The sequence below is a fragment of the Ictidomys tridecemlineatus genome, chromosome 10 (genome assembly GCF_052094955.1).
Source record: "Ictidomys tridecemlineatus isolate mIctTri1 chromosome 10, mIctTri1.hap1, whole genome shotgun sequence".
NCBI lineage: Eukaryota > Metazoa > Chordata > Mammalia > Rodentia > Sciuridae > Ictidomys > Ictidomys tridecemlineatus.
In genome coordinates, this window is record NC_135486.1 from 99,787,858 (window position 1) to 99,801,617 (window position 13,760).

General features: G+C 40.1%; 1 pseudogene; it reads left to right on the forward strand.

Annotated features, from left to right (window-relative positions):
- The first annotated feature begins 9,523 nt into the window (after nucleotides 1-9,523).
- LOC101965235 (protein FAM50A-like) lies at nucleotides 9,524-13,319 on the forward strand (annotated as a pseudogene).
- Nucleotides 13,320-13,760: the final 441 nt, after the last annotated feature.

Consider the following 13,760-nt stretch of genomic DNA (forward strand, 5'->3'; position numbering starts at 1 on the left):
AATGGCCACTTAGTCCTACTATGGCATTCAGCTTAGTAGGAGGAAAATGTGGCTGTATGGACTGGAACCAGATGCAAAGGCATGTTGAGGGAGCCTACTGCCACATTTCATACAAAGGTTCCCCAAATTTATAACTTGTGGCACTGGTCTACTTTTTTTAATGTTATAATATTCAAAGTCACTTGGCATTTTTATTTCTGCCTTAAGGCATAAAGGAGAAAAAAATTGATAATCCTGTATCTTTCCATTTTAAAAAGTAGTATATTTGTTATTATTCAGGAAAGATTTAAGAAAATCACAAAACTGGTCACAGAGAAAGCAAGAATACATATGGTGATAAGAAGAGTAAAGCTTGCTTTAGAGGGACTCTGAGGAGGCACTTCAAATTAAGCAAATTATCAAAGTGAGATATTAGGCAAATTCTCAATTAGGCAAAATTATTGATTATTAGGCAAAATTTTCAAATAGATGCATTAAAATGTCCATATGTACATCACAGAGTCTGTTATTTCAATGAAAAAACAATTGCATTTCTTTTATCATTCAACAAGATAATCATAGCTTAGCTACTGTGTGTTATGCTGCTATAATGTGCCTGCATGACTGTATTATGTGATTTTAAATTTTTTGGATATATGCTAAGGAGTAGGACAGCTGGGTCAAATGGTGGTTCCATTCCTAGTTTTCTAAGGAATCTCCCTCCATACTGTATTCCAAAGTGGTTGCACCAATTTGTAGTCTCACCAACAATCTATAAATGTACCTTTTTCAACATATCCTCCCCAACATTTATTATTGTTACTTGGATTCTTGATAATTGCCAATTTCACTAGAGTGAAATGAAATCTCAATGCACTTTAAAAGATGAATGGATTAAAAAATGTTGTATATATACACAATGGAGTATTACTCAGCCTTTATGACATTTGCCAGTAAATGATGGACCTGAAGACTATAATGCTAAGGGAAATAAGCCAATCCTGAAAAACCAAAAGTTTTCACTGATATATGGATGCTAACCCACAATAAGGCAGGATGGTGAGAAAACAGAAGTTCAGATTAGACAAAGGGGAATGAAGGGAAGGGAGGGGGAATAGAAAAAGAAAAGGTAGTGGAATTAATCTTACATAATTTTTCTACGTACATGTATGAATAACCCACTGTTAATCCCACCAAGGTGTACATCCATAAGAATGATGTCCTAATTAGAATAAAATACATTCCCTGCTTATACAATTATATAAAATACACTCTGATGTCATGAATAACTAAAAAGAAGTAATAAAAATAAAAATTAAAAATAATCATTCCCACCTTATTAAAAATGTTACTTTAGTTTCAGTGATATCAACTAAATTTAGTTAGAAATGAATCTATGAACTATGTATATGGTATATTATGAGAAATAAATAAACTTAATATTAAGTTTTTCCTTCAAGGGAAGGAAAATTTGGGAAATAAAGCTTAAATACAAAAAATCTGGAAAGCAAGACAGTATAAAATAACATTATACATATGTCCTAAAACTTTTGTGAAAGGTGAATGTTGCTCAGTAAATATTGGTACCACTGTTGAATAACGAAATATGATGGGAACAGTGTTTCAGGAAACAGATATGACAGTGTCCAAAGGAATGGAATTAAGTGAGGATGAAGGAACAACAGCTCAGAGTGAAAATGGAATAGAATAACTGCTTACAACAAGTAACAGATACATTTACTTACTACTCATAGAAGAAAATACTTTTTTTGGCAATAAATACAACAGGTCTTAGAAAAATTTACTAGAACTTCTGTGATTGCTTTAGTAGGAACAACATCTGAGTTCAGTTCAAGAGCAGCCTGAGCAACATAGCAAAACCCCTCTCAATTAAAAAAAAAAGAAGAAGAAGAAGAAAAGAAAGATAGTATAAGTATAAAAGCCAGGTGTGGTGGCACACACCTGTAATCCCAGAAGGTCATGTGGCTAAAGCAGAAAGAATGCAAGTTAAAAAATTCAACCCCCTCAGCAACTTAGTGAGATCCTAAGAAACTTAGTGAGACCTTCCTCACTTTTTGAGACCCTGTCTCAAAAATTTAAAAATTGAATAAAAAAGACTAGGGATATGGTTCAGTGGTTAAGAACACTTCAGTTCAATAGAAAGTACCAAAAAAAAAAAATAGGAACCATTAAAGTATTGATTGCTAAAATAATAAGTTTGACAGAAAAGTTAAAAAATATGTTTGAGGAAAGTTCCAAAAAATGTTGAGTAAAATGACATTTTAATAAAAAAAAACTTAAGAAAAAATAAAATGTATAGATTGTGTGATGTTTAATTTTATGTGCCAACTTGACTGGGCTAAGTGATGCCCTGTAGTTGGTTTCATATGTGTCTCTATGAGGGTATTTCTAGAAGAGATTAGCTTTGAATGCATAGATCCACCATAGGTGGGCATCATCCAACCATTTGATTGTCATCATAGAACATTAAGATAGAGGAAAGCAAATTCATTCTATTTTCTTGAGCTGGGACATCTTTGTCTTCATGCTCTCAGAATCTAAGGACTCAAAGACTTATGCCAGTAGAGTCACCCTTCACCCCAGTTCTCAAGTCTTTGATCTTGGACTGAGAGTTCAACCATGGTACTCAGGCCTGTGGATTTGGACACTAGCAGGTATTCTTGTTCTCCAGTTTGCAGAAAGTACATCACAGAATTTCTTACCCTCTATAATCACAGGAGGCAATTCCTACTATAAATCAATTACCCCCTTTTTCATTCAATGAGGCACAGGACTGAACACAGGTGAAAAAATATGCACACTGAAAAAAAGTCTTGTGCCCCTTTCCCCTTCTTTGATTTCAGAATATCTGCAACCAAGCACACTTGCTTCATCTCTATTTCTGTAAAAATTAGAAAGAAATGTGTTCTTCCATGGATCAAAAAGGTAAAAATAGATAGAGATTGTTGCTAGAGCCCCATAATTTCTGCCTTAAGTACAACATGGAAAGAGTGGAAATCCTTCCTCTCCCCTTGTCACAGTGACATCACCAGACCCATAGAAACTTGGCCCCAAGGCACAGGCAAACAATTTAAGTTATGGCCTACTTCAAAGGGACCACAAACAATTACAGGTTCTTTCATATGGTAGGGAATAAAGAGTGAGTATAACTCCTGGACCAGTCTCTGTCTCTTCATGACACAATTTTGATTCTCTCCATGAATCAAAGTATACTGTATGTTTATCACCCATATCCAAATGAAATGAGAGAATTCTCTAATTTTGCCCCACCCTAGAACACTAGTGGTAGATAATAATATTGTCAATTATAAATTTAAAATAACTAGATTATCATGTTTATGACAATCTTTACATTACCAATTTTTAAATTAATCATTTTTTAATTGAAAACAATTTATGTAATATGGAATACAAAAAGAATATTCTTTCAATTTCTAATAAATATTTTTAGCTATGGCAAAACTCAAATCAAACAAACTACTAATGAGCTAGTAGCTATTTAATTGGCAATAATGTCAAAGTCTCATTAGAGTTCAAGATCTAGTGGATGGCTATGTTATCTTCAGTCAGAATATACTTTAACAAAAATATATAAAATATATAAAACATATTTAAAAGAGTTTTGTTTTACATCTTGACCTATAGTGGAAGTGGTGAAAGTCTGATCATTTCCACATAATACCTAAAGCAGAAAATAAGTTCTGTTATAAATGTACCATAACTTGGGATTTTTGAGGGGATAGAACCTGGACCCAGGAATCAGATAGAATCAAATCCTGACCTCCCTAATCCTAACTGAAAATCTCCTCTGGGCCTCGGTTACCTCAAATGTGAAGTAGAAACAATACTAATACCTTCTTGGTAAGATTATAAATGACAAGACAGGTGCAGTTGTTCACACCTGTAATCCCAGGCTGTACTAGAACTTGTGCTTCCCCTGCCTCAGTCTCCCAATTACAGGTAAACCACAGCACCCAGCAATAACACAGAATGTTAAGAAAAAATTAAGTGTTGAAGAAAAAAAAAGGTAAATTTCACAAAAAAACAACAGACATCACAGCTTTGAAATAGCAGTTTCAGTTCAAAGTCCTTTACTTTCTACTGGTAATCATAATAGCTAAAAAAGTATGGTGCTTAACATGTCAATTGTTATTCTAAATGCGTTTCTTTTATTAATTACTTTAATCCCCACAATGACCTAAGGCATAGGTCACATTGACACATAATTTTATAGACTGTGTTACATTTTTATGCCCATGACATAAAATAAACAAATAGTAAAAAGAGACTACTTACAGTAAAATGATTCTAGTAATGAACAATTTCCTCAACATTTCTGACAGTTTTCAATAGGAAATGCTTCTTCCATTCATCCAGATCCACTGTCATTGACCCATCAAGATTTGTGCTATACATTTTTTAAGAAAGAATTTGCTCAAATAGAAATTGTGATTTATAAATTTCAAAAACATCAAAATGACATCAAGTCAGAAAATCTGGATTATAGTAGAGCTCTGTCCATTGTTACTTTTGTGATATGGAGGCCACCTAACAGCCCTGAACCCCAATTTATGTGGGAATAATTCATACAATAAGAAACTATTCAGAGTATTAAATGAGATGGTACATACATTGTCACCATAAATTATAAAGAACTGCAGAAATTTAAGTCGGTATTATTATATCCCAATCTGCTAGTGCTTCTTCTTCAACATTTCTCCTTCTTTCTGCTTATAACCTTATCTTATAACTTCTTTTCATTGCTAATTTCTCTAGCAATAGAGTCATGCAGACAAATACCCTTTGTGGTTGCAGATCTTAAAATAAAATTTCCATTTTTATGGATCTAAAATATCTAATATCCAAAATATCAAAGAAATCTGAATAGCCATGAAATTATAATTCCCATTGAGATGATACTGTTCAAGCCAATTTCATGAATTTTTAAAATTGCCATCAGAGTCAGCACAATGGCACAAGCCCATAATCCCAGTGTATTGGAAGGCTGAGGCAGAGGGATTGCTAGTTCAAAGCCAGACTCAGAGAGACCTTATCTCTAAATAAAACATAAAAAATGGCTGGAAATATAGCTCAATGGTTAAGCACTCCTAGGTTCAATCATCAGTACATCAGTAGAAAAAAAATTCACATCAAAGAATTTCTCAAATAACTAAATGAAATTAAGAATTTGAAGAAAGACAGCAAGATACATTGCTTTACTAATTTTGGTTTCAAATTCTTGCCTCAGCCAACTTCTGTCCTCATTTTTTTTTTCAGGGATTATTGCTAATACTAAAGCATCTCCTCAAGCCACCAGTTCAATTCCTAACACTCATTCTCAGGCCCCAAGTCATCCCAATTCTTCCCAAAACATGAGTGCTCAAGCAGTCTCATCATAAATAAATAAAAACAAAAAGACTCTTGTCTCCACCTTCCCCACTATCACTCTGTTTCTGTTCTGTCCTTGCAAAATACTTAATCAACAGTTACCTCCCTTGTCTCCAATCTCTCCTTGCCATTTTTGAACCCACTAAGATCTTACCACCATTACTCCACCAATGGCTTCCACAGGGCTCAATCCAGTGGTCTATCCCCTGTCCTTGTCTTAGCTTATCAGAGTCATTTGACAGAAAGAACTATCTTCTCCCAAACTGTCATCTGTATTTGGCTTCCAGAACAGAATATTCTACTGTTTTCCCCTTTTCTCTCTAGTTGCTCCTTCTGGGTCACTTTGTGTGATTCTACCCATCTCCCCTGTGCCACAGTCCAGCTGCAGCAAAATAACTGGGGGTGACTTGTGTACATTGATACAGCAGGAGTAGGAGCCTGTTATTATAGCATAGGAGGGGTATATATACATTACACACAGCTTATCTTAATTAACATAAACGAGATACAGCAGTCAACCAATAAGGAATATCTACACTTAATATCTCCTTGTGTTACTTCACAAACCACTCTCTCTGGCAAAATGCCAGGCGCCATCCTGACTTGTTACAGACTCTAACATTTCCCTCTTTTGTTTAATTTAAATAACAACCCTAGTGGTTTTTACACAAACACCATAAATAATCTGCTACAAGCAGAAGGGGAGGATACCAAATACCACAGTACCAAGCCAATTGATGGCTCAATGCAAGAAGCCCTTGGAAAAATTATAGCAGCAATGACACCATTAGCAAAGATACTGAGTTACAATTTGTTGTAGATTACAGTTTGTTGTCTCAGTCCAAGTAAAGCAGTGTCTCAATAGATTATCTCAAGGTCCAGGTAAATCACAGTCCAGGTAAGTTCTGCAGGCAGCTAGCCTAAGCTGTAGCAGCAGAAACAGCAACAGCTCAGAAGTCTTGTCCATTTCTCAGCTGAAGTTTTGTCTGGTTTTCAGCAACACTGGAAATTTTTCCATCCTCATCCTAACCAGCACTGGGATGAAGACAGGAACTCTGGCAATGATGCTAAAAAAAATCCTGTAGTATTCCACTAAGAAAACAACCTTCTGAACAATTTAGTACATTATCTCAAGGTTATTTACATTTGAAATAAGCCTTAATAGTGCTCATTACTCATTAGCTTCCAGGTGTGGGAGAAGCATTGTATTTACTGGCCTTGGAAATGATCAAACTTCAGGGATGCCAGCTGGGCCTTATTCCACCTGCAGCATCCTGGGCAGCCCCAGATGGCCCTGGGGAGAGTCTGGGGAGTGTTCCAGACTCAAACTGTAACTGGGCACAGAGAGCAAGAGCCTGAGAGAGGAGACAATGCCTCCAGGTCAGGTTTCTATCTGGGCTCTCACAGTGGCATCCCGCTCCCCAGGCAGGGGGGTGGGGAAGAGCCGCTGCCACCACTTGGAAAGTCCTTGCTGTGCCATTACCGGCTCAGGCACGTGGCAGCTGCCGCACCAATTCATGCACCCTCCAGTAATGAAAAGTATTCATTAATAGCCTTTTGCTGCAACGTTTTTTTCTGATAATCCTTCCTCCTCTGAACTTTCTTCTTTCTGAGTAGAGTACCTGGGCTTCCATCAACACATGCCCTAACTATTCTTGGTTCCACTGGGGCGCCTTCTTCCTTTAGTAATTTACTTAACACCCCTTCCATATTTTCGTCAGAAAGTTAATACAATACACTGAGACAAAACAAGACACAAACATACTGTATCAATCTTCTCCATTTTCTCAAAATGACCATTTTTCCTCTCGCCCTATCTGCCAAGGGACGAGCAGATTTTCTCCCGTCATATCTATGGATGGGCAACTTCAGTTTTCATCACTTACACCCAAGTGTCCCGGGGCTCCCCGTATGGGACACCATCTGCCACAGCACGGCTGCAGCAAAATAACCTGGGGGGAGGGGGAGACGAGCAACTTGTGTACATTGATACAGCAGGAGTAGGAGCCGTTTATTGTAGCACAGGAGGGGTATATATATATGACACACAGTTTATCTTAATTAACATAAACTAGATACAGCAGTCAACCAATAAGGAATCTCCACACTTAATGGCTTGCTGGTGTTACTTCAAAAACCACTCCCTCTGGCAAAATGCCAGGTGCCATCATGACTTGCTTACAGACTCTAATATCCCTGTCTCTTAACATTGGAAAATATTAGGACTCGGTATACTGTATTCTCTCTCCCTGGTCATCTCTCCCAGTCTCATGGCTTTAAAGACTTTCTGAAAGCTGTTGGTTCCAACCCCTCCCAGTCAGCTATAAGCCACCTCCTCTCTCTAGCTAGGGTGTTTTTTTGAACTCCAGATTACTAGTTCAATTTGCCTACTTGACATTTTTACTTAGATGTCAGATTAGCATCTGAAACTTAACAAAAACAAAACTAGATTCTGATATTCACTCTGTCCTAACCCAGTTTATCTCACAATCTTTCTATCCCACTACATGGCAGCCCCAGTCTTCTAAGTGCTCATATCAAAACTCCTGACTACCCTCTTTTGTATCATACACATGACCCAGAAGAAAATCCTGACACCATTTCAAAATATATCAATAATCCAAACAGTTCTCACTTCTTCCATCCTAGAACAAGCCACCCTCAAATTTTGTCTGTGCTGTAAAACTACTCTAATTGCTCTCCTTGATTTCATCCTTACCCTAGCTACTCTCAATACACTAGCAAGATTGAGGGTGTTACAACTTAAGTTATATCATGTCACACACTTGTTTAAAACCATCCAATAATATATCAGTAAAAGTCCAAGTCCTTACAATTTCCTGCAAGACCTCATGTGATCTGGCCTGCTACCTCTTCAATCACACACCTCTTTCTCATGTATTCTATTCCAAACTCCCTTCAGCCCTTACCTCTTCCTATTTTTTTTCTGGAAAGCTCTACCTCCCCAAGGATTCATCAAGTCCATATCACTTCCTTCAGATCTACTCAAATGTCACCTTCAAGGTCTTCTCTATTTACCATGGGTAAATTGTCATTTCCACCTCAACACACACACACACACACACACACACACACACACACACACACGTCTTGAGCTGTTGGTTCCAACCCCTTCCTGTCGTCTATAAGCCACCTCTTCTCTCTACATCATGTGCAACATGTCCTTTTCTGACAGATATTCTTCCTCAAAGCTCACCTATCCTTAAAAAAATAAATAACATTTAGACTTGCTCATTGGTTTTCTTTCTTTATCTCAATATTTCTAAATCAATAAACCACAATAACAGACCTCATCTCCTCACCTCCCTTTCATTCAATAGCAATCTGCAGTCTGATGTAGCCCTTTGTCACACTGCTGAAACTGCTTTCACTGAGAAATCTCCCAATGGACATTTTTCATCATTGATCCCTTCTGTTAAAAAATGTTAAGGTCTGTAAACAAGTCTGAATGGCGCCTGGCATTTTGCCAGAGGGAGTGGTTTATGAAGTAATGCCAGCGAGCCATTAAGTGTGGAGATTCCTTATTGGTTGACTGCTGTATCTAGTTTATGTTAATTAGATAAGCTGTGTGGAATGTATAAATACCCCTCCTGTCCTACAATAAATGGCTCCCACTCCTGCTGTATCAATCTACACAAGTTGTTCGTCACCCCTCACCCCCGTTATTCTGCTGCAGCCTGACTGCAGCAGATGGTGCCCTGGGACATTTGGGGGTAAGTGACAAAAAAAAAAGCTGCCCTTCCCTAGATAGGACAGGAGCACATATGCTCGTCCCTAGATAGGGCTAGAGGAAAAATGGCCATTTTGAGAAAATGGAGAAGATCAATACAGTATGTTTGTGTCTTGTTTTGTCTTGAAATGTTGCATTGTCTTTGTGATGAAAATATGGAAGGGGTGAGAAGTAAATTGTTGCAAAAAGAAGGCACCCCAGTGGAACCAACAATAATTAGGGCATGTGTTGATAAAAGCCCAGAAACTCTAGTCAGAAAGAAAAAGAAAGTTCAGAAGAAGGATTATCAGAAAAAAAGTTGCAGCAAAAGGCTATTACTGAATACTTTTCGTTACCAGAGGGTGCATGAATCAGTGCAGCAGCTGCCACGTGAGCCAGCCGGTCATGGCGCAGCAAGGACTTTCAAAGCAGTGGCAGCCCGCTCTTCCCCACCCCCACCCCCAGCCCGGGGAGCGGGACGCCACTGCAAGAGCCCAAATCCAAACCTGACCCGGCGGCATGGCTGTCTGGGGATGCGGGGATGCAGCAGAGGGAAGACAGCCCTAGTCCCTGAAGTTTGATCATTTCCCAGGCCAGTAACTACAATGGTTCTCCCACACCTGGAAGCCAATGAGTAATGAGCATTATTAAGGCTTATTTTAAATGTAAAAAACCTTGATATAATGTACTAAATTGTTCAGAAGGTTTTTTTCTTAGCGCCTGCTGGAATACTACAGGATTTTTTTTTAGCATCATTGCCAGAATTCCTGCCTTTATCCCAGTGCCAGTGAGGTAAAAGAATTTCCAGTGTTGCTGAGAACTGGACAAGATTTCCGATTAAGCTAGTTGCCTACAGAAGTTACCTGGACTATGATTTAAGCTAGCTGCCTTTAGAACTTACCTGGACTATGATTTACCTGGACTGTGAGTTAATCTATTGAGACACTACTTTACCTGGACTGAGACAACAAACTGTATCTTTGCTAACGGTGTCATTGCTGGTATAATCTTTCCAAGTGAAGCCAGATTTAAAGTTAGGTAGTTAGTGTAGTTAGGTAAATCGGGTCTAATACTGAGTGAAATCTAAAATGGTGGCCATGCTGGGAATGACTCAGGGAAAACACAGGACAACTCATGGAATGTTAATGAAGTCCCAAAGAGGCCCTAGGCCAAAGTCCACCTGGAAGAAGTATTAATGAATAGCCCCCAGCAGATTTGAAGATAGCCCATCACAAAGAAGTGATAATGAAGTCCTTCCTGCTCAGACTACTTCTTTGGCCCACCTGTGTCCCACCCCTCGGGCCTTCTAACCTACATTCCATCACCAAAACTATAAAAAGGGGAAACAACCACACTTCCACGGATTCACTTCCACAGATTCCACCTCTTGGGTCCCCTTCTTCCTCCGGGAGAAGTCTTTTCTGCTGTCCTTTAATAAACTTCTAATTTCTACTCTGACCTTGCCTCGGCGGTGCTTCTTTGGTGTTATTCTTCAACATCGGGGAGCAAGAACTCGTCACCGGTCAACAGCGGTAACACAAGGGCTTCTTGCATGGAGCCATCAATTGGCTTGGTATTTTGGCATTTTGTATCCTCCCCTTCTGCTTGTAGCAGATTATTTATGGTGTTTGTGTAAAAACCACTAGGGTTGTTATTTAAATTAAACAAAAGGGAGAAATGTTAAGGTCTGTAAACAAGTCTGGTTGGCACCTGGCATTTTGCCAGAGGGAGTGGTTTATGAAGTAAAGCCAGCAAGCCATTAAGTGTGGAGATTCCTTATTGGTTGACTACTGTATCTAGTTTATGTTAATTAGATAAGCTGTGTGGAATGTATAAATACCCCTCCTGTCCTAAAATAAATGGCTTCCACTTCTGCTGTATCAATCTACACAAGTTCCTCATCATCCCCCAGTTATTTTGCTGCAGCCAGACTGTAGCAAAAAAAAATCTAGGATTTAGCTGGGCTGCTGTCACAGTTGTTGCCACTGCCACCACCTGTGCTGCCACCAAGGCTCAGTACAAGGGCACCCCAAGAGAGGCAGGATGCGCCAAAAATCTGATGAAGAAATGGGAAGAGCAGCGGAAGCAGATGGAGCAGAGGAAGCAAAGCATCACAGAAGAAAATGTAATAAAATCTAACATTGACAAGAAGTTCTCTGCACACTACAATGCTGTGAAGGCAGAGCTCAAGTCCAGCACCGTCTTGTGACCCTGAATGACATGCAAGCCTAACAGGAAGCACTGGTGAAGGAGCAGGAAAAGCAGCTGGCCAAGAGGGAGCAGTCAAAGGAGCTGCAGCTAAAGCTGGAGAAGCTGTGAGAAAAGAGCACAAGAAGGAGGCCAAGAAGAGGATCTCTAGCCTGCCCTTCACCTGGGAAAAAGAAGAGGCGGGAGAAGAAAAGGAGGAGGAGGTGGCCATGCATGAGGAGGAGCTGGAAAGGGAAGAGATGACCACAGAGAAGGAAATTGGGGAAGAATTCAGATGTGGACACCAGCTTCTTTCCTGACCAAGAAAGGGAGGAGGAGGAAAATTGTCTCTGGGAAGAGCTGTAGCAGGAATGAGAAGCCAAGCAGGAGAAGATTAAGAGTGAAGAGATTGAAATCACCTTCAGTTACTGGGCTGGCTCTGGAAACCAGCAGACAGTCAAAATGGAAAAGGACAATACAATGCAGCTGTTCCTCCAGAAGGCACTTGAGATCCTGCGTGAAGACTTCAGTAAGCTCAGTCAGCAGGGGTGGAGCAGTTCATGTACATCAAGAAGGACTAATCATTATCCATCATCACAGTTTCTGTGACTTCATCGTTACCAAGGTATGTGGGAAGAATTGGCCACTCTTTAACTTTGATCTTCATGATGATGGGTGGCTACTCAGTGATGCCACTGTGGAGAAGGATGAGTCTCATACAGGAAAAGTGGTGCTTAGGAGCTGTTATGAGAAGAACAAGCACATCTTCCCTGTAATCTGCTGGGAGCCCTATGACCCTGAAAAGAAGTGGGACAAGTATAAGATCCAGATCCAGTGAGCATCCAGAAAGTGGTTTGGCCTGGGCTATCCCTGGTTAACCCCCATATCTCCAGAACTCAAGGGTCTCACTCCCGTCCAACTGTGCTGCTGTGTCCTAGCAGGATGATAGCCACTCATCCCCTGGAAGTGTTATTGCTTTTTTCTTTTACAATAAATAAGTGCTCATGTTAAAAAAAAGATCTAAATAAATGAAGATGTAATTTTTTTAAGAGGTAGAGAGAGATTTTTTAATATTTCTTTTTTAGTTATCAGCAGGCACAACATCTTTGTATGTGGTACTGAGGATCAAACCTGGGCTGCACGCATACCAGGCCAGCGCACTACTGCTTGAGCCACATCCCCAGCCCCAAGATGTAATGTTTATGAGAGAAAATTTAATATTATAAATTTGCCAATTTACCAGTAAATCATTGTACAAATTTAATAAATTATAATCAAAATCCAAAAAGGGAGTATATGTGTGTGTATGCTTATGTGTATGTAACTAAACAGGCTGGTTCTAAAATGTATATAGAATTTATGAAAGTATATAAGATAATAAGAGCAAAGGACCAAGAATAGGATTGATGCTATTGAAGATTAAGAAAGTAAGACAGGACCTTAATTCTAAAGTGATTATAAAGATATTGTGTTAATTAGCTTCCATTCAAAGTGACAAAATACCAGAAATATTTAACTTAAAAAAAGGACAGTCCCTTGCCTGTGGGTCTGGGCAGCAGAGGAGGGTATTTGATAGTGGCTTTGCTATGGGAAGTTGTCCCTTTGCTCTCTCTGGGCCAGCCCTCCCCATTGGTTCTCCTCAGCCACTGTCTGAGGAGTGCACCTGGAGGCCTAGGCTACAGCTGAGGCTGTTTCTCCCAGTCAGGGCAGCTGCGCCACTTGGCAGATGCCACCTTTCTCCTCTGCCTTGCTGCCTAGCTGCCGCAGTGCAAAAGGGGTGTTGGAGGTAGATGGGCTCCAGACCCAGGAGGCGGCAGTGGATATGGCGCTGGGCAATAGCAGCCACAGATTCCAGCTACCACGGAGCCACAAGCCCCGCCCTGGGCATCCCTGCGAGCGCCCCCCCCCGACCCCTGGGAACCTCTGCAAGCAGCAGCACAACCCTTGCCTATTGAAGCCGCATCACCTGCGGAATTGGAACCACTATGATCACTGGCTCCTTCCTCCTACTTAGATTCCTTAGCACCACCATCATGGCTCAGCCAGAACCAAGGCCCCAAGTCTCACTGGCACATACTGCCATGTTGACCATGCCACTGGCCAGGTACTAACCTGTGACAAGTGTCCAGTAGGAACCTATGTCTCTGAGCATTGTACCAACACAAGCCTGCGAGTTTGCAGCAGTTTTCTTCCAGGGACCTTTACCAGGAATGAAAATGGCATAGAGAGATGCTATGACTGTAGTCAGCCATGCCGAAGGCCAATAGTTGAGAAATTACCTTGTGCTGCCTTGACTGACCGAGAATGCACTTGCCCACTTGGCACATTCGAGTCTAATGGTACCTGTGCCTCCCCCATACAGTGTGTCCTGTAGGCTGGGGTGTGCACAATAAAGGGAAAGAGAACGAAGATGTCCAGTGTAAGCAGTGTGCTAGGGGTACCTTCTCTGATGTGC